Source organism: Bos indicus x Bos taurus, chromosome 7 (assembly GCF_003369695.1).
Source record: "Bos indicus x Bos taurus breed Angus x Brahman F1 hybrid chromosome 7, Bos_hybrid_MaternalHap_v2.0, whole genome shotgun sequence".
Lineage (NCBI taxonomy): Eukaryota > Metazoa > Chordata > Mammalia > Artiodactyla > Bovidae > Bos > Bos indicus x Bos taurus.
This window is the reverse complement of record NC_040082.1, coordinates 101,490,861-101,512,063: the sequence shown is the minus strand read 5'-3', so window position 1 is coordinate 101,512,063 and position 21,203 is coordinate 101,490,861. Positions and strand designations below refer to the sequence as shown.

General features: G+C 38.9%; 2 pseudogenes; both read left to right on the top strand.

The window, feature by feature from the left end:
* Window positions 1-5,723: 5,723 nt before the first annotated feature.
* On the top strand, window positions 5,724-6,670 carry LOC113896448 (annotated as a pseudogene).
* A 10,290-nt stretch (window positions 6,671-16,960) lies between these two features.
* On the top strand, window positions 16,961-17,630 carry LOC113896447 (annotated as a pseudogene).
* The last annotated feature ends 3,573 nt before the right edge of the window (window positions 17,631-21,203 follow it).

The following is a 21,203-nucleotide window of genomic DNA, read 5'->3' as shown; positions in this document are numbered from 1 at the left end:
TACAAAAAAAAAAAAAAAAAAAAAGAAAAGAAAAAGAAATCATTTGATAGACTTATAGGGCACCTTTTTATATAATGCTTCTTTTTTTTTTGCTTCCTTTAGAAACCCATATCTTTAATATTGCAGTTTTCATGGATGGATCTTGGTGTGGTTCTTGTTGCTGTCATTCTGGGGGGACACGTTTATCTTTTGGTACCTGATTCTGGATTTTTATTCATCTTTGAGAAGGTTTTCAGCCATAATTTTTTCAAATACCTTTTGACTATCCCTCCTTCTGTCTTTTCCTTCCTGGACACTCCAGTTATGCCAGTGTTGGTGTTCTTAATGTAGTCCCTCAAAATATTCTCATTTTTAATTTTTTTTTTCTTTTCTGACTGAGTCATTTCTATTATTCTATATTTTAGTTAACCTATGCATTCTTCTGTATTACCTGGTATACTATTAATTATTTCTAGTTGTTGGTCATTTCCTTTATTGTAGTGTTTAGTTCTATTTAGTTTTTATTTTATAGTTCCCTGTTAAAATGATCACTGTTTCATCAGTCCTTTTTTTCAGAGAATTAAATATTTTATGGTCTTCCACCTATTAACAAAATGCACAGGGTGAATACTGGAAACAAAACTTCTTTTGGAACATTCCTTGAATCATTTTACCTTGAGAAAATAGAGTTTTATATCGTCTTTACTAATGCATTGATTCCAAATCTGGTAAACTATTCCTTTCTCTTTCATTAGCTGTTTTTTAGGCATGTTTTTAGGCCTTGAATCAGGTATGAGATATGGCTTCATCTTTGATTTGTGGCCAATACTGGCCTAATGGGAGGGAGGCAGCTCTCAAGTTGCTAGATCAGAAGCTCTGAGGGTCAAGTCTGAGCTGACTTTGTTCCTCCTAAGAGTGTGCTTCCCCACTCCCACATCAGCTGGTTGACCCAGAGGGGAGCAGTACTGGAGCAAGAAGTGCTAGTGTAAGGCACTCTACATGTGGTGGGGCATGGACCTGTTGGCCTGGGCAGAACTTGAGATGCAGACTGCCTCTGATGCACTGTCTCTGTAAGTGCCGCCAACAGCTGGCCCTCCCCTGCTGAGAAGCATCTTTGGGTCTGAAGCTCTTTTGTCACTACCGTAGGGCTGCTGTTCTTATTATGGTATGGGGTGCAAATCCAGGGAGTAGGGACTTGCATGGACTTCTGGTATGGATAGGGATGTGGGCTGTGACACACAGCTATAGTCAGTGATTGGGGTTGCTTCTGATATGAAGCTCATGTAAGCGCTAGTAATAGAGGTCGTGGCCCTGCTTAGACATTGCTTCATGCCTGAGCCTCTGCTGTGAGTCACAGCCAGGTTCCCAAGCATCCACTCATCTCAGGTTGAGGCACACACACACACACACACACACACTATATATATATATATATATATATATATATATATATATATATATACTGTATCTCCTGTATGCAGACAGATTCTTTACTGCTTGATCTACCTAGTGGATGTGCCTGCAAAGCAAAACATGTGGGTTTGACCTCTGCATTGGGATGATCCCAAGGGAATGGAAAGGCAACCCACTCCAGTGTTCTTGATTGGCAAATCCTGTGGACAGAGGAAGCCTGGCAGGCTACAGTCCATGGGGTCACAAAGACTCAGATGTGACTGGGCACAGTACACACACACACACACACACACACACAATACGCTAAGATAGTTCATGGTACATATCAACATATAAATATCTCTCTTATCAGTACAAACATTTAGTAGTGAGGAATTAAAGGATAGCTCTTAACTTCTGATATAACTGGAAAATTTTAAAATTGACTTGGAGAAACTATCATGCATCCAAGGAGTATACTGACCAAGGTTTTATTCTAAGGTAGCAAAGTCATCCCACTCTCTGAAGAGGATAATAGTAATATTTGGAGATTTCAGTGGTTCTGTCCCTGCCCCAAATCAAAACCATAAAGACCCGAGGGACCTAGTCAAGACAAATCTTGAATGTTAAAATTTAAAGAAAAAAATTTTAATTTAATTTATTTATTTTAGTTGGAGGCTAATCACTTTACAATATTGTATTGGTTTTGCCATACATCAACATGAATCTGCCACAGGTGTACACATGTTCCCCATCCTGAACCCCTCTCCCACCTCCCTCCACATACCATCCCTCTGGGTCATCCCAGTGCACCAGCCCTGAGCATCCTGTATCATGCATCAAACCTGGACTGGCAATTCGTTTCACATATGATATTATACATATGTCAATGCCATTCTCCCAAATCATCCCACTATCACCCTCTCCCACAGAGTCCAAAAGACTGTTTTATACATTGGTGTCTCTTGCTGTCTCGCATACAGGGTTATCATTACCATTTTTCTAAATTCCATATATATGCATTATTATACTGTATTGGTGTTTTTCTTTCTGGCTTATTTCACTCTGAATAATGGGCTCCAGTTTCGTCCACCTCATTAGAACTGATTCAAATGTATTCTTTTTAATGGCTGAGTAATACTCTATTGTGTATATGTACCACTGCTTTCTTATCCATTCATCTGCTGATGGACATCTAGGTTGCTTCCATGTCCTGGCTATTGTAAACAGTGCTGTGATGAACTTTTGGGTACATGTGTCACTTTCAATTCTGGTTTCCTCAGTGTGTATGCCCAGCAGTGGCATTGCTGGGTCATAAGGCAGTTCTATTTCCAGTTTTTTTAAGGAATCTCCATACTGTTCTCCATAGTGGCTGTACTAGTTTGCATTTCTACCAACAATGTAAAGAGTGTTCCTTTTTCTCCATACCCTCTCCAGCATTTATTACTTGTAGACTTTTGGGTCACAGCCATTCTGACTGGCGTGAAATGGTACCTCATTGTGGTTTTGATTTACATTTCTCTGATAATGAGTAACGTTGAGCATATTTTCATGTGTTTGTTAGCCATCTGTATGTCTTCTTAGGAGAAATGTCTATTTAGTTTTTTGGTTGGGTCGTGTATTTTTCTGAAATTGAGCTGCAGGTGTTGCTTGTATATTTTTGAGATTAATTCTCTGTCAGTTGCTTCATTTGCTATTATTTTTGTACTCAGGGATGTGATGACATGCTGAGGACCTTAGGGATTTAGAAGCAAGAGAATTAAGAGGAAGAAGCAATAAAAAATAAATTCACCTAACTTATAATTCAGTGTCTTAAGAACAGAGAATTAGCAGGGGAAAAAAGTACATTCTGTCCAGAAAAGTGTCCTCATGAGAAATCATGTATTTAGAGGTTGGAGTAATCAGAGGAAACACGCCTAAGGAGCTGACACAGGAAGCTGTAAATATCTCCTCTGCTGCAGGCGCTCAGCCTCTGCCATTTTAGTTGGGGAGGACCTGGTTCTTGCTTTTGAATTTCTGCATCTCTCTGGCAACCAATGCTTGATTTTATCACTTCCTGTTTCCTTATTTGGGGACAAAGTTTCTGTCTGCATCAGTAATCATTTAGGGAGGAATTTTGACTCCTACAAGGAAAGCATTCTCTCTCAATCTGCAGGCAGGTGAGTCTGAGAATGCCACAGACCCTGCGGGAGAGTGTCAGTGATGATGGAAGCCCGGAATGTGGACCTGAGGTCACATGAGGACCAATCTTGTATAGCCCAGAGGCCAGAGGTCATTGTGGTTTTTTTTTCTCCTGGTTTTCCTAATATTAATGTACTTATTTATGGTCTAAAAATAGAGTGAACATTGCACTTGAAAATGCAAGTGTCAATCTTGACAATTAAATGGTAATAGTAGAAACTCAGAAGGAATGATGTTAGTGGTTTAGTCGCTAAATTGCTCCAACTCTTGTGTCCCCATGGACTGTAACCCACCCGACTCCTCTGTCCATGGGATTTCCCAGGTAAGAATGCTGGAGTGAGTTGCCATTTCCTTCTCCAGGGGATCTTCTCGACCCAGGTATTGAACCTATGTGTCCTGCATTGATGAGCAGATTCTTTACTTTCTGAGCCATCAAGAAAATCCTTTTTTTTTTCCTTCAATTTGTATTTATTTATTTTTAAATATATATATATATATATTAATTGGAGGCTAATTACTTTAAAATATTGTATTGGTTTTGCCATACATCAACAAGAATCCGTCACAGGTGTACACGTCTTCCCCATCCTGAAACCGCCTCCCACCTCCCTCCCCATACCATGCCTCTGGGGTCATCCCTTTAGAAGGAATAGGAGGCATAGAATACTTAATTTTCTATTTTCAATAAAATGCTTTTATTTTCTACATAAAAGTAGAAAATAAGTATAATGATCTTATTTATGAACAAGAGGAAACAAATAGGGGAATTTTAAGAAAAAGAAATCTCCTGCTTTATATGCTTCATATAAAACATATCCAACTTCTGTTGTATTTCGTCTATATCTGATATTGAATTGGTAGCTTATATTCCAATTTTTTCTTTTCTTCTTGGGATATTCAAACTGTAAGATGTTCCATGTCATACATATATCATTCTTTTATGTTCTTGGACAAAAGATATTTTCCTTTATTATGTTTCCAGACATCAAGGAGATGTCACTGGAGTTGGAATGTTGATGGATCAAGGAACCCTTGTTTATTGCATTGTCTCAGGGGTCATTGAGTATATTGGATATTATTTTCCCTTAATGACTGCAACCCACTCCAGTACTCTTGCCTGGCAAATCCCATGGACAGAGGAGCCTGGTAGGCTGCAGTCCATGGGGTTGCTAGGAGTCGGACACGACTGAGTGACTTCACTTTCACTTTTCACTTTCATGCATTGGAGAAGGAAATGGCAACCCACTCCAGTGTTCTTGCCTGGAGAATCCCAGGGGCGGAGGAGCCTGGTGGGATGCTGTTTATGGGGTCGCACAGAGTTGGACATGACTGAAGCGACTTAGCAGCAGTAGCAGCTCAGGTCCTTAGGGGTGTCAGGTCCCTCTTCCAGGCACACAATTCTGACATCACACTAGCTCCTTGTCTCTCTTTCATTAAGAATCTGTTCAAACATCACTTAGTTTGCTGGACTTTCCTAAACACTCAGGACAAAATAACACCTCCTATCACTTTCTTTTATACCTGGCTTTTTTCATCATAGCATCTATCATATTCTTACATATTCTATCATATTTTATTAGCATAACCTCATTCACCATCCTTGGATTGCCAGAGGTTTGCTTTTCAGCATTTTCTACTTCTTGTCTCCATATTCTTGTAACATGGTTAACACTAAATATGTATTTCTCAAAAGAATGAAGGAATACCACATTAAAACGCTAGAATATATGACCTCTTAGCAAATGTGATGAGAATGGGACAAAAATTCCTAGTCAGAAATGAAATGAAATATAGCTTCAAGGGACTTTTGCAGTGACTCAGTGGTTTAGAATCTGCCTGCAATGCAGTACCCATTCATGAGATGCAGGATCAATCCCTGTGTTGGAAATAACCGCTGGAGGAGGGCAAGGCAACCCACACCAGAATTCTTTCTTGGGAAATCCCAAAGACAGTGGAGGCTGGTATGCTATGGTCCCTGGGGTCGCACAGAGTCGGACACAACTGAAGGGGCTCAACATACACACATACTCTAAAAGAGAACTTATCTGCAAATAATATATTAACATCCACTTCTTGAGGGCTAAATAGAAATTGCAGTATTTCAGTTATGTGAATTAGTATGAGTGAAAATTGTCATTATCTTCCTTTTTCCTGGTAGTCACCTCCACCCCATGGAAGCAAGTAACAATACACAAATTTCACGATTTCTTCTTCTGGGAATTTCAAAGGAAGCAGAAATACAGTCCCTCATATTTGGGCTTTTTCTCTCCATGTACCTGATCACTGTCTTTGGAAACCTGCTCATCATCTTGGCTGTCAGCTTGGACTCCCACCTCCACACCCCCATGTACTTCTTCCTCTCCAACCTGTCCTTTGTAGACATCTGTTTCAACTCCACCACCATCCCAAAGATGTTGTGGAACATCCAGACACAGAGCCAAGTTATCATCTATGAAGGCTGTATCATGCAGATGTATTTTTACATTCTCTTTGCAGAATTAGATGACATTCTCTTGACAGTGATGGCCTATGATCGGTATGTGGCCATCTGCCACCCCCCACATTACATGGTCATCATGAACCTCCGGCTCTGTGGATTGCTGGTTCTGATATCCTGGGTGCTGATTGCCTTGTATTCCTTGGTACACAGCTTAATGGTGCTGCGATTGTCCTTCTGCCCAGAAATGCAAATCCCTCACTTTTTCTGTGAACTCAGTCAGGTGGTACAACTTGCCAGTTCTGACAACTTTCTTAATAACATAGTGATGTACTTTCCAGCTGTCCTGATGGGTGTTGGTCCTTTTGCTGGTATCCTTTAACTCTTACTCTAAAATAGTTTCCTGCATATGTAAAATCACATCAGCTCAGGGGAAATATAAAGCATTTTCTACCTGTGTCGCACCTCTTTGTTGTATCCTTATTTTATTTTACAGCCTTAGGAGTTTACCTTAGCTCTGCTGCTACCCACACCTCACATTCAAGTACAATTGCCTCAGTGATGTACACTGTGGTCACACCCCTGCTGAACCCCTTCAACTACAGTCTGAGGAACAAAGATATAAAAGGAGCTCTGAAGCGATTCTACTTTATGCCAAGTTTAAAAGACCAAATACCCTAGTCCGCTGGATTGCATAACTCAAAGCCTCAGAACCAGAAATTGTGATTTTTGATCATTGTGGAATAAAATTTTCTATTTGTTTCCTGGGATTTCCATTTTTCTTTTCATCTTTGGATTAAGCATCTTCACGCAATTTTAGGAACTCTCCTTATTAAGTTTTTTCCTTAGTCTTATGCATTCAGTTCAGTCAGTTCAGTTTAGTTGCTCAGTCGTGTCTAACTCTGCGACCCCATGAATTGCAGCACGTCAGGCCTACATGTCCATCACCAACTCCCGGAGTTCACACAAACTCACATCCATCGATTTGGTGATGCCATCCAGCCATCTCATTCTCTGTCGTCCCCTTCTCCTTCTGCTCCCAATCCCTCCCAGCATCAGAGTCTTTTCCAATGAGTCAACTCTTTGCATGAGATAGCCAAAGTATTGGAGTTTCAGCTTTAGCATCATTCCTTCCAAAGAAATCCCAGGGCTGATCTCCTTCAGAATGGACTGTTGGATCTCCTTGCAGTCCAAGGGACTCTTAAGAATCTTCTCCAACACCACAGTTGAAAGCATCAATTCTTCGGTGCTCAGCTGTCTTCACAGTCCAAATCTCACATTCGTATATGAATACTGGAAAAACCATAGCCTTGACTAGACAGGCCTTTGTTGGCAAAGTAATGTCTCTGCTTTTGAATATGCTGTCTAGGTTGGTCATAATTTTCCTTCCAAGGAGTAAGTGTCTTTTAATTTCATGGCTGCAATCACCATCTGCAGTGATTTTGAAGCCTAAAGAAATAAAGTCTGCCACTGTTTCCACTGTTTCCCCATCTATCTGCTATGAAGTGATGGGACCAGATGTCATGATCTTAGTTTGCTGAATGTTGAGCTTTTAAGCCAACTCTTTCACTCTCCTCTTTCACTTTCATCAAGAGGCTTTTTAGTTCCTCTTTACTTTCTCCCAGAAGGGTGGTGTCATCTGCATATCTGTGGTTATTGATATTTCTCCCAGAAATCTTGACTCCACTTGTGGTTCTTCCAGCCAAGCGTTTATCATGATGTACTCTGCATATAAGTTAAATAAGCAGGGTGACAATATACAGCCTTGACGTACCCCTTTTCATATTTGGAACCAGTCTGTTGTTCCATGTCCATTTCTAACTGTTGCTTCCTGACCTGCATATAGGTTTCTCAAGAGGCTGGTCAAGTTGTCTGGTATTCCCATCTCTTTCAGAATTTTCCACAGTTTATTGTGATGCACACTGTCAAATGCTTTGGCATAGTCAATAAAGCAGAAAGAGATGCTTTTCTGGAACTCTCTTAGTTTTTCATGATTCAGCAGATGTTGGCAATTTGATTTCTGATTCCTCTGCATTTTCTACAACCAGCTTGTACATCTGGAAGTTCATGGTTCATGTATTGCTGAAGCCTGGCTTGGAGAATTTTGAGCATTACTTGACTAGCGTGTGACATGAGTGCAATTGTGCAGTAGTTTGAGCATTCTTTGGCATTGCCTTTCTTTGGGATTGAAATGAATACTGACCTTTTCCAGTCCTGTGGCCAGTGCTGAGTTTTCCAAATTTGCTGGCATATTGAGTGCAGCACATTCACAGCATCATTTTTCAGGATTTGAGATAGCTCAACTGAAATTCCATCACCTCCACTAGCTTTGTTCGTAGTGATGCTTTCTAAGTCCCACTTGACTTCACATTCCAGGATGTCTGGCTCTAGGTTAATGATCACACCATCATGATTATCTTGGTCATGAAGATCTTATTTATACAGTTCTTCCATGTATTCTTGTCACCTCTTCTTAATATCTTCTGCTTCTGTCCTTTATCGTGCCCATCTTTGCATGAAATGTTCCCTTGGTATCTCTAATTTTCTTGAAGAGATCTCTAGTCTTTCCCATTCTGTTGTTTTCCTCTATTTCTTTTCATTGATTGCTGAGGAAGGCTTTCTTATCTCTTCTTGCTATTCTTTGGAACTCTGCATTCAGATACATATATCTTTCCTTTTCTCCTTTGCTTTTCACTTCTCTTCTTTTCACAGCAATTTGTAAGGCCTCACCGGACAGCTGTGTATAAATGTGTGTGTGTGTGTATATATATATATATATATATACACACATATGGGCTTTTTGGCCAAAAGATCTTTTAGATTACATATTGTGTGTGTGTGTGTGTGTGTGTGTGTGTGTGTGTGTGTGTAGAGTATTATATAGGGTACAGTAGTACTCTATATTCATTTCAAGCTCAGGATGTCTGGAAGCAAGCATAAAAGCAGTGGTGATATTGCTGGTACAGCTAAAAAGCACCAAGTAATAATGATGGAAACAAAAATAACTGGGACAGTGAAGCAAGATGAAAAGAAGGAATTGGAGAACCAGCAAAACTAATAAGAGAGACAAGAGGAAGAAGATGTAACTGAAGAACAGGAGTGATCCAGAACACAGGAAATATCCAGGAAATTTCTTTATTTGAGAGGGCACTTGATGAGAAGAGTCAATTCATTGTAAAGATGCTGATGCTGGGAAAGATTGAGGACAGGAGAAGGGGCAACAGAGGATAAGATGGTTGGATGGCATCACTGACTCAACAGACATGAGTCTGAGCAAACTGGGAGATGGTGATGGATGGGAAAGCCTGGTGTGCTACAATCCATGGGGTCTCACAGAATTGGACATGACTGAGCAACTGAACAACAACAAATGAGTTTTTGAGGCATAGGGCCTGATTGCAGAATGGTACACAAAGGTTGCAGTAGCTGTTCAGAATGCAATCCAGTGCTGCTGTGTCATTTCTGATAGGAGAAAAAGCTACATCAAGATATCAGTAGATTGTTTTTCAAGTGCTTAGTAACTCAGTCATGTCCAACTCTTTGCGACCGCATGGACTGTAGCCACCAGGCTCCGTTGTCCATGGAAATCTCCAGGAAGAATACTGGAGTGGGTCGCCATGCCCTCCTCCCGGGAATTTGCCCAACCCAGAGATCAAACCCAGGTCTCCTGCATTGCAGGTGGATTTTTTTTTTTTCTTTTTTACCATCTGAGCCACCAAGGAAGGCAGAGAATACTGGAATGGGTAGCCTATCCTGTTTCCTGGGGTAACTTCCTGACCCAGGAATTGAACCAGGGTCTCTTGCATTGCAGGTTTATTAATTACCAACTAAGCTACCAGAGTATCCCAGGAGCTAATGGGAAGTTTTTTCAAGAGGGTAGATCAAATGAATCCAGCAAGGAACCAGAACCTGTTCCATCAACATCAGGCATGAGTGAAATTTCAGCTTCCATCTACTACTGTTAGTGATCCTTCATCTCTGCCTTCTCCCGTCTCCTCTCCCTCCTCCATTCAATAATTTTGTCTTTTCACTCAACGCCAACTGCTATATGCCAGCTGCTGTACTCTATCACTGTACTTTTCAAGGCACTATACAGTAAAATTAAGAAAGTTTTCTTTATGTTTTATACTTATTTTTAATGTGTTATTTGTAGTATAAACTTATTACAGTGATGGCCATGGTTTAGCTGCTCAGTCATGTTCAACTCTTTTTGATCCAGTGGACTGTAGCCTACCAGGTTCTTTTCTCCATGGGATTTCCCAGGCAAGAATACTGGAATGGGTTGCCATTTCTCCAGGGAAACTGATTATAGTACTATGTAACTGATTGTGCCAGTTGGGTACCTAGGCCAACTTTGTTGGACTTATGAACAAATTGGACTGAAGAATACACTCTTGGAAAGGAACTCTTTTATATCTAGAAGATGTGCTGTATTATATTTCTGTTTACTCTTGGAAATTTACAGTAATTCCCACTCATTATAATCAGTGATATCTTCCATTATTATGATCAAAGGGCAACTGACAAGAGAGGTTGAATTCTTGCCCAGTCTGTAATTCAGGCTTACTTATTTTTCTCCACAAGTACTTATTTTATTACAATTTTCCCTGGTTTCCTGGAAAGTAACTTCAATAGGATCACATTTCTTTTTTTTTAATATAAATTTATTTATTTTAATCAGATGTTACTTACTTTACAATATTGTATTGGTTTTGCCATACATCTACATGAATCCGCCACAGGTATATACGTGTTCCTCATCCCGAACCCCCATCCCTCCTCCCTCCCAGTACCATCCCTCTGGGTCGTCCCAGTGCACCAGCCCCAAGCAACCAGTATCATTCATTGAGCTTGGACTGGTGATTCGTTTCATATATGATATTATACGTGTTTCAATGCCATTCTCCCAAATCATCCCACCCTCTCCCTCTCCCACAGAGTCCAAAAGACTGTTCTATACATCAGTGTCTCTTTTGTTGTCTCACATACAGGGTTATTGTTACCATCTTTCTAAATTCCATATATATGCGTTAGTATACTGTATTGGTGTTTTTCTTTCTGGCTTACTTCACTCCGTATAATAGGCTCCAGTTTCATCCACCTCATTAGAACTGATTCAAATGTATTCTTTTGAATGGCTGAGTAATACTCCAATGTGTATATGTACCACAGCTTTCTTATCCATTCATCTGCTGATAGGATCACATTTTAATACAGTGTTTTGAAGTCACTTGAAAAATAGAATGAGCATGAATGCTGTCTCAAATATTGATGCAAGTACCCAAAGTAAGAAGTAGCAGATTTTTACAATTGCCTTCACATTTGCTTATTTTGATTATTGTATCAATAAGCTCTCAGTGGCTTTCTGTGCTTTGCAAAAGCTTTCAAGTCTAATTAGGTTACATTTGTTTATTTTTGCTTTCATTTCCTTTGCTTTAGGAGACTGATCCAAAAATTATTGCTATTATTTAGCTCAAAGACTGTTCTACCAAATTATCTTCTATGATTTTTATGGTTTCCAGTCACATTTAGTCTTTAATCCATTTCTGTTTTTTTTTTTTTTTTTGCATATGGTGTGAGAAAAATTTTAGTTTAATTCTCTATACATAGCTGTCCAGTTTTACTAGCACCACTTGTTGAAAGATTATTATTTTATTATTATTATTATTCTTACCTTCTTTGTCCTGGGTTAATCGCCCATAAGTGTGTGGTTTATTTCTTAGCTCTCTATTCTGTTCCATTGATTGTTTGTGTCTGTACCATGCCATTTTGATGACTGTGGCTTTGCAGTGTAGTCTGAAGTTTAGGAGAATGATAAGCCCAGGTTTGTTGTCATGGCGGTTGGTGGAGGGGAGGGTTGTTTGCTTGGTTGGTTGATTTTGTTTCACAATTGCTTTAGTTATTCAGGCTCTTCTATGGTTCCATATGAATTTTAGGCATGTATGTGTGTTAGTCCCTCAGTTGTGTCCATCTCTTTGCGACCCCATGTACTGTAGCCTGCCAGGGACCCTCTATCCATGGGATTCCCTAGACATGAATACTGGAGTGGGTAGCCATTCCCTTCTCCAGAGGATCTTCCTGACCCAAGGGTTGACGAACCTGCAATACCAGCCTGCAATCACCATTGCAGGCTGATTCTTTACCATCTGAGCCACCAGGGAAGCCATGAATTTTAGGAATATTAATTCTAATTCTGTGGGAAATGTTGTAAGTCTTTTGAAGTATTAGGAGTGAATATTGGAAGTAGAGAGAGTAGACATCCTTGTCTTGTTCTTAAATTTATAGGAAGTGCTTTCAACTTGTCACTGTAGAATATGACGTTGGTTGTATTTATGTCATAAATGCCATTATTTTGTTGAGATATGTTCCCTCTATACCCACTTTGATCAGGATTGTTATATCATGAATGGATGTTGAACTTTATCACATGTTTTTATTTCTGCAACTACTTTTTAAAAATTTTCACTGTGCTATAATTGATTTACATTGCTGGGTCAGTTTCAGGGGTACAGAGAAGTGAATCTGTAATACATGTAGGTATATCCACTCTTTTTAGCTTCTGTTCCAATGTAAGCCATTACAGAATATTGACTAGAGTTCCCTGTGCTATACAGTAGGTCCTTATTAGTTATCTATTTTAATCTCAGTTGTGTTTTTGTCACATGTAGATTATTTTTGATGTGTTTGTGGGCAAGGTGGGTTCCACATCCTCTAACTCTGCCATCTTAGTCTCCTCCTTCAAGATTTCATCATTTTTTTTTATAACTGTGTAGCATTACATTTTATATACATATATGCCTTCTTCTTTATCCATTCATTGATGGGCACTTAGGTTGTTTCCATATTTGGCTATTGAAAATAATGTTGTGATGGACTTATGGTTGCATATATCTTTTCAAATTTGTGTTTTTGTATTTTTAGGATAAATACTCAAATTGGAATAGCTGGATCATAAGGTAATTTTATGCTTAATTTTTTGAGCAGTCTTTCTACTCTTTTACATGATAGCTGCACAAATTTACATTCCTATCAAGATTATGGGTATAAATGGACAATTAATTTACAATATAGAAGTAACCCACTCCAGTATTCTTGCCTGAGAAATCCCACTAACAGAGAATGTGGAAGGCTACAGTCGATGGGGTTGCAAAGAGTCAGAAATGACTTAACAACTAAACAACAATAATACATTTTAATTTATTAAATTTGTCTTTACCTTTACCTTTACCTTTACAAATTTACCTTTAAATTTGTCTTGATTTTAAAATTAAAAAAAAATAGAAACTAAAGACCTATATATAGAAAACTATAAAACACTGGTGAAAGAAATCAAAGAGGACACTAATACATGGAGAAATATACAATGTTCATGGCTCAGAAGAATCAATATAGTGAAAACGAGTATACTACCCAAAGCAATCTATAGATTCAATGCAATCCCTACCAACGGTATTTTTCACAGAGCTAGAACAAATAATTTCAAAATTTGTATGGAAATACAAAAAACCTCAAATAGCCAAAGCAATCTTGAGAAAGAAGAATGGAAGTGGAAGAATCAACCTGCCTGACTTCAGGCTCTACTACAAAGCCACAGTCATCAAGACTGTATGGTACTGGCACAAAGACAGAAATATAGATCAATGGAACAAAATAGAAAGCCCGGAGATAAACCCACACACCTATGGACAACTTATCTTTGACAAAGGAGGCAAGAATATACAATGGAGAAAAGACAATCTCTTTAACAAGTGGTGCTGGGAAAACAGGTCAACCACTTGTAAAAGAATGAAACTAGAACACTTTCTAACACCATACATAAATATTTGAAAATATAAATTTTCTTTGAAAATACCAATTCAAACTTTTTCAGATGTATATTTTTTGGTGTGATTCATGAGTCCTTGCATAAAAAAAATTAAAATTGATCACACTTCTGGAAGGAATGCATACACTTTCATTTAAAAGTTCAGATGAAGACACTTTGGTGTGTAGAGATTGTAAAACTATATACTCTGTATCCTAAACACAGAGTATGGGCAGGAAACTTTTCCTATCTGACCAGACCAGTGTCCCTCAGGGAAATCAGTTATTAGAGGTGGTAGTTACAAAAGGGAATCATGCTCATGAGCAGATATAAAGAGCCATAAATATTTCCTGTGCTGCAGTTCCTCTGCCTGTGCAGTCTTGGACTAGATTGGGGAATGGTTGATGCTTACAGAGTAAAAACTGTGGTTGGGGAACCAATGCTTAACTCCATCCCACTGTCTTATCTGTAGACAGAGTTTCTATCTCCATCATCAACCATCCAAGAGGAGTTGGGACATCTATGCTGAGATTTTCCTCTCAGAAACTCTATCCATGTGAGTCCAGGAGCCAAGTAAATACTGAAAGATATGGTCAAAAGGAATGGCAGCCAAGGACATTCACCTGAGTTCTTATGAGAGCCAATGTAGATTAAACCAGAGCCATGAACACGGAGTTTGTTTGTTGTCTTGACTGATAAATTAATGTATTATTTCATGATGCTGAGCTTGACAATGCAAGCGTCAATGTTGACCATTAAATAATGGACAGAGAAGCCCAGTTAGAAGAGGGAGTGAGATGTGCAAAGTGCTTTCAGTCCAAGTAGAACCTAAGTCCAAGTATGTTTATCGTTAACTGAAGTCGAATTATAGAGTATTAGCTGTGGAGGGATGTACATGATGTAGCATGTTTTTCTAGCAGAAGCATGTTTAACTATGATGAATAAGATTCAGACCTAGAATGCTGGTAAACATTTCCCCTACAACAGCCCTTGATGAGGCATACATTTCAGTGTCTCCACCCTCTTAATATTCAAATAAAAAATCTATATCAAAATTATATGCCAAAGAGCTTACCCTGCAATTACTTCATTACATATAATATTAAATATATGTGTAGAATCATTCAGTTCAGTTCAGTTGCTCAGTTTTTTTTTGCACCACATGGACTGCAGCATGCCAGGCTTCCCTGTCCATCACAAACTCCTGGAGCTTGCTCAGACTCACATCCATCAAGTCAGTGATGCCATCCAACCATCTCATCTTCTGTCATTCCCTTCTCCTGCCTTCAATCTTTCCCAGCATAGGGGTCTTTTCCAGTGAGTCAGCTCTTTGCAGGTGGCCAAAGTAGTTGAGCTGCAGCTTCAGCATCAGTCTTTCCAAAGAATATTCACAACTGATTTCCTTTAGGATCAACTGTTTGATCTGATAGAATTATTAACTCATTAATGCCACCTTTAAAAACTGAGCAGTCAAGTTCTTTGCTTTCGTATAGGAAATTCTGCATGTTTTTGCTCCTGTTCTGTTTTTTAATTATTATGTGCTTTCAAACTAGGAATTGGATTTTTATGATCAAGATTGCTGTTTGCCCTTAGATATGTCATAATGTATGCAATTATTTGTGCGAAATTTCTGAGAATTTAAAATTTTGTGTGGTAAAATCTGTGTCAGTTCTCTTATGTTCTCTCCAATATTTTTTTAACTGAAGGAATTGAGCCATCACTCAAATATTCTTCACTTGCAAATCCTTGCCTTAAACAAAAATGAAAAGGAATGTTCTTCATACGTGGTGCAAATACATCACACTTTTGCATATTTCGAACTACTTCCATATCTCTTATTCCTCATGGTCCTTTCATTCTAAATCTATTCTAAAAGTTGGGTCATATTAAGCCTCCATTTGAAAACTTCTCTTCTTTACATTTGAATAAATGTCACCCTTATCTTCCACAGGCATATTGGAATCCATATGTTTCTAAGTAAGAGGAAATTTTAACTCAGACAGTGCTTCCGTCTCATATTATAACAACTTGCTGTCATATTATCTCTTTCGATGTCTTTTTTTGTAAAAAAAAAAAAATTGAATTAGTGACATAAGTTATAACTATCATAACCTTTTCTTTAGAATTTGGTTTTGGATTTTCCATCAATTGTCTTGCATATGGCTTTATTAATATTGAATTTCACAAATTGAAGAAGGTAAAAAACATGGATGAAGAACCCCTTGTGACCTGAATTTTCAACAGCAGGAGGGAGAACACCTAGTTCCTCAACATCCTCTGACACCATCTTTCCTCAGTATCCCTCCTGCTCATGTCCCTCACCAGACTGGCTTCCTTTTCTAGTCTAGAACATCTTAAACAAGCACCTTCCTCAGGACCCTCAAATTAGCTGCTGCCTTGCCAAGATGCACTGCCCCAGGTATATTTATGGCCCTAGTTCTGTTATCCTTAAGGTCTCTGTTCAAATATCACGTTGTTCACAGCCCTTCCCTAAATATACATGAAAAATCATACTCCCTTTTGACTTTCTACATCAGACCTCTTTTTTTTCTTCATACCACTGGCCACCATCTGACATGCTATATAATTTTTGTTGGCTTATATTCTGTCACCAAAATGGGATCTTAGGAGCTTTTGTTTTCAGCACCCTGCATTCCCTGCAATGACAATATTGAGACTTTGTCACTATTCAATTTATATGTTTAAGATGCATGAAAAATTTTTTCATTAAAACTTCAATACATGAAATCTTGGTGAAAACACTGATAGTTACACAAGTTTGCTAAGTAGAGATGACTCAAGTAGTTCCCCAAAGGGCACAAAATCTATGAGCAAAATTTTGAAGTTAATGTCTTTATGGCAAAATATAAAAGATAGCAATTCAACCATGTGAGTATTGCCCATTTGTGTGATAATTAGTCATGTTACTTTGACCCTTTCCTGGTAGTCACCTTCACCAAATAGAACCAAAAAACCTAACGAGGGTTCCCGAATTTCAGCTTCTGGGATTTTCCGAGGAACCAGAGCAGCAGCCTCTCATATGTGGGCTTTTCCTCTCCATGTACTTGATCACTGTGTTTGGAAACCTGCTCATCATCCTGGCCGTCAGCTCAGACTCCCAACTCCACACCCCCATGTACTTCTTCCTCTCCAACCTGTCCTTTGTAGACATCTGCTTCACCTCCACCACCATCCGAAAGATGCTGTGGAATATCGAGACACAGAACAAAGTTATAACATTTGAAGGCTGCATCACCCAGGTATATTTTTTCACACTTTTTGTAGTACTAGACATTTTACTGCTGACTGAGATCACCTATGATCGCTTCATGGCCACCTATCACCCCCTACACTATACACTCATCACGAACCCCCAGCTCTGTGAACTGCTGGTGCTGGTGTCCTGGATCATCAGTGTCCCACATTCCTTGTTAGAAAGCTTAATGGTGTTGCATCTGGCTTTCTGCACAGTCTTAGAAATCCACCACTTTTTTCGGTGAACTCAATCAGATAATTCAACTTGCCTGTTCTGACACCTTTCTCAATAATATGGTGATGTATTCTGTAGATCTACTGTTGGCTGGTGGTCCCCTCACTGGTATCTTTTACTCTTATTCTAAGCTAGTTTCTTCCATACAAGGAATGTCATCAGCTCAGGGGAAGTATAAAGCATTTTCCACCTATGTATTTCACCTCTTGGTTGTCTCCTTATTTTATTGTATGGGTTGAGGTGTGTGCCTTAGCTCTGCTGTTACCCACAGCTCACACTCAAATGCAGGAGCCTCGGTGATGCACACTGTGCTCACACCCATGCTGAACCCCTTCAATACAGCCTGAGAAATAAAGATTTAAATAGGGGTCTGAAAATACTCTTTGAAAATTGACTGTAAAATGCCTTATTGTTCTAGGGCCCATGATAGCAGAGCGCAAACCTGAGGTCAATGTTGTCAGTCTTTGATCAAATTGTGGAAGTAGAGCATTGCCTTTCTATTTTCTTTGGCATTTCTATTTTGATTTTGACTTTATACAATTTATGTATTTTGTGATATTTCTGATATCCTTGATTTTTCCCTTTTTCATTTTCCTACTGTCACAATTACATTTCCAATCTTGGAGGTGAAATATTTGAAAATACACACATTTATTTCAGGAGCCTACATGGATCACTTAATAGTTATTTCCTGTAAAATAAAATAGGCCATACTGAGTATTTTTCATTTTGTTTGACTAAAAGAAATAGTCATGAGATGTACCATTTCCATAAGTTGGGAAAATACTTCCTGGCAAGAAAATCTGAGACCAGTTTCTCACTTTTGTGAAAATCTTTCTTTACATATCACTACCTTAATGCTATTTTTGGTGATTCAAACTTAACATACTACTTGTTGTCACTAGTCAAGGGTATTTCACTCACTAGGCTGTTGGTCTTCTGTACACTCTTGTGTCCACTTGGTCTACCACAGTCATTAGCAATTAGTCATTGACAATAAAATACATCTCCAAGTGGAATCTATTCTGAAGTCACCTATAAAGAAATAAATAGATATAGTATGGCTTTAGAGTGGAGTTTCCAGGTGATGCTAGTAATAAAGAACCCACCTGCCAATGTAGGAGATGAGATGCAGGTTTGATTCCTGGGTCTGGAAGATCCCCTGGAGAAGTAAATGGCAACACACTCCAATATTCTCACCTGGAAAATCCCATGGACAGAGGAGCCTGGTGGGTTAGGTCCATAGGGTCTCAAAGAGTAGGACATGGTAGAGGAACTAAGCACACAAGGCCCTAGAGTAGGGTTAAACCTAAGTATGGTGAGACAAAACATTAAATCTATGAGAAAGATGTATTTTTCAGGTAGTTCATATATCATAATCTGTGGACTGTCAGTGTTCATTTATAAGGTATATTCATTGAGCTGAAGGACTGTAGGCATGTTTTGGTTTTTATTAAATTATTTTCTTGTGTCTGTATGAAATCTCCACTGCTTCCAAAAAATATGATTCCTTCAATTCCTCAATATGAAATATCTTCCACTCCTCAGAATTTTCTCAAAACCACTAAAAGATAGAGAATGAACAATGTTAATATCAACCATTATATATCATCCTCATAATTAAAGGATGAGTCCCTGGAAAGCTTGGAATCCTGTTGTGCAAACACATATATTCTTCCACCCTCTCCACATGACCTCAAAGGGATACCAATGAAGTCACTGTTTCATTTTTTTATTTTGTATTTTATATAAAAAGGTGAATAGCAGAGTAGTCATTACAGTTATATTCATGTATCAAAACAAATGCTTCAAACAAGCAGAATGAGACTATTACAAGTACCTTCAATTCAATTCAATTTTATTATTCTATCAGTTAGTTGTTGTGAAACTGAGCAGGACCTTGTGGGGGTCTTCCTATAGACCTAACTGAGTGTGTGTGTGTGTATACACACACATTGATTTTCTTTGAAAAATAGCATTTCAGACTTTTCAGAAGTATATAATTTGGTGTGATACATGGGTCCTTGTAAAAAAAATAGAAGTGATCATACATCTGGAGTGAATGCTTATATTTTTCATTCAAAAGCTCAGATGAAGACAATTTGGAGTGGAGAAAATGTAAAACCACATGCAAGATTCTAAAAAATAAACACAGCCTTGCTTACTAAAAAGTGGCCACGGTACAGTACTTGCACCATGAACACCATCCAGGAACCTCTTGACTCACCAGGCAAGACCAGGCAAGACCTGCTGATCAGAAACTACATATGAACTAGTGTCTGGGTGACTGTATGCACAGTGATGAGGGGAAAGTCCAGATCTAGAATAGGTTTACTCATTTTCTCACTGTTGACCTTTTGTAGCAGGATCATTCTTTGTGCTGGGTGTTGTCCTGAGCATTGTAGATGTTTAGCAGCATCCCTTCAACATGACCAAATATCACACCTGGCAAAGGCATCTCTGAGAACCGCTGGGCCAGAGTTTGAAAACCAGAAACAACCTGAGAGAATTCCCCCCCAAAAATCTCTTGCCTTATTCAGATTATAATGTGCAGATCGCTAATTTCCATGAGCCCATTTCTGCAATGAGAATGGAGTTTGGAATAGTATCAGCTCATATAATGGAGTTTTCTAAAAATTAAGTTATGCAGTCCCTATATGGTCCTAAAATCCATATACTTCTTATAACAAACATTTTCTAATGAGGGACTAACTGGCAGCTCTCAATTGGTGCTCTAAGTATGAAGCTCCTAACTGCTTTGGCAAAACTCTCATAAATCCAAGCACTACACTGTCCAAGGCTTTGTATTAAAGGATCTAAGTTATCCCACTTTTGAAGATGGGAATGCTAATTTTCTCTAGAATCAAAAGGCTGTGGCTCACCAGGAGTGAAGTCAGTGCCTTGATTAGGGATCTAACCAAGAAGAATCCTCAAGCTTGGACTCTGGAGAAAACCTGAACTCAGAGATGGGGTGAGGTGTTGGGATCTTAAGGTTTATCCCTCTGGAAGACAGGTGGAATTATTAAAGAAGTAATAAACACTGAATACTGAATTCATCTGTCTTGTAACATTGAATCCCAGACACAGAGTATGAACAGGAAACGTTTCCTATCTGTCCAGACCACTTTCCCACAGGGAAATCAATTATTAGAGGTAGTAGTTACAAAAGGGAAACATGCTAACTAGCAGACATAAGGAGCCACAAATATTTCTTGTGCTGCAGTCCCTCAGCCTCTGCAACCTTGGACTAGATTGGGGCATAGTTGGTGCTTGCAGAGTCAAAACTCTTTTGGGGGAACCAATGCCTGACTCCACAATCTAGTCTGTAGACAGATCCTCTGTCTCCATCACCAGCCAGCCATCCAAAAGGAGTTGGGACACATATGTTGAGACCTTGCTGTCAGAAACTCCACCCAGGTGAGTCCAAGGTCCAGTAAATACTGCAGGAGACAGTCAGAGGGAATGTCAGCCAAGAACATTGACCCGAATTTGCCTGAGTGCCAATGTAGACTAAACCCAGAGCCATGATTATTGCAGTTAATTGTTGTCTTGACTGATTAATGGATTATTTCATGATTCTGAAAATGGAAGTGAATACTGAACTCAACAATACAAGGGTCAATGTTGACCATTAAATGAAATATGTGGAAGCCCAATTAGAAGAGGGAAGGAGAGGTATAAAGTGCTTTCAGTAAATGTACTTATGTTCATAAGTACAAGGACCTTTGTAATTAACTGAAGCAGAGACAGAGGGTACTAGCTATGGGGGAATGTACAGTGATGTAGGACATTTTTCTAACATTTCATGCAAAGATGGGAACAATAGAGGACAGAAATGGTATGGACCTAACGGAAGCAGAAGATATTAAGAAGACGTGGCAGGAATATGCAGAAGAACTATACAAAAATGAACTTCATGA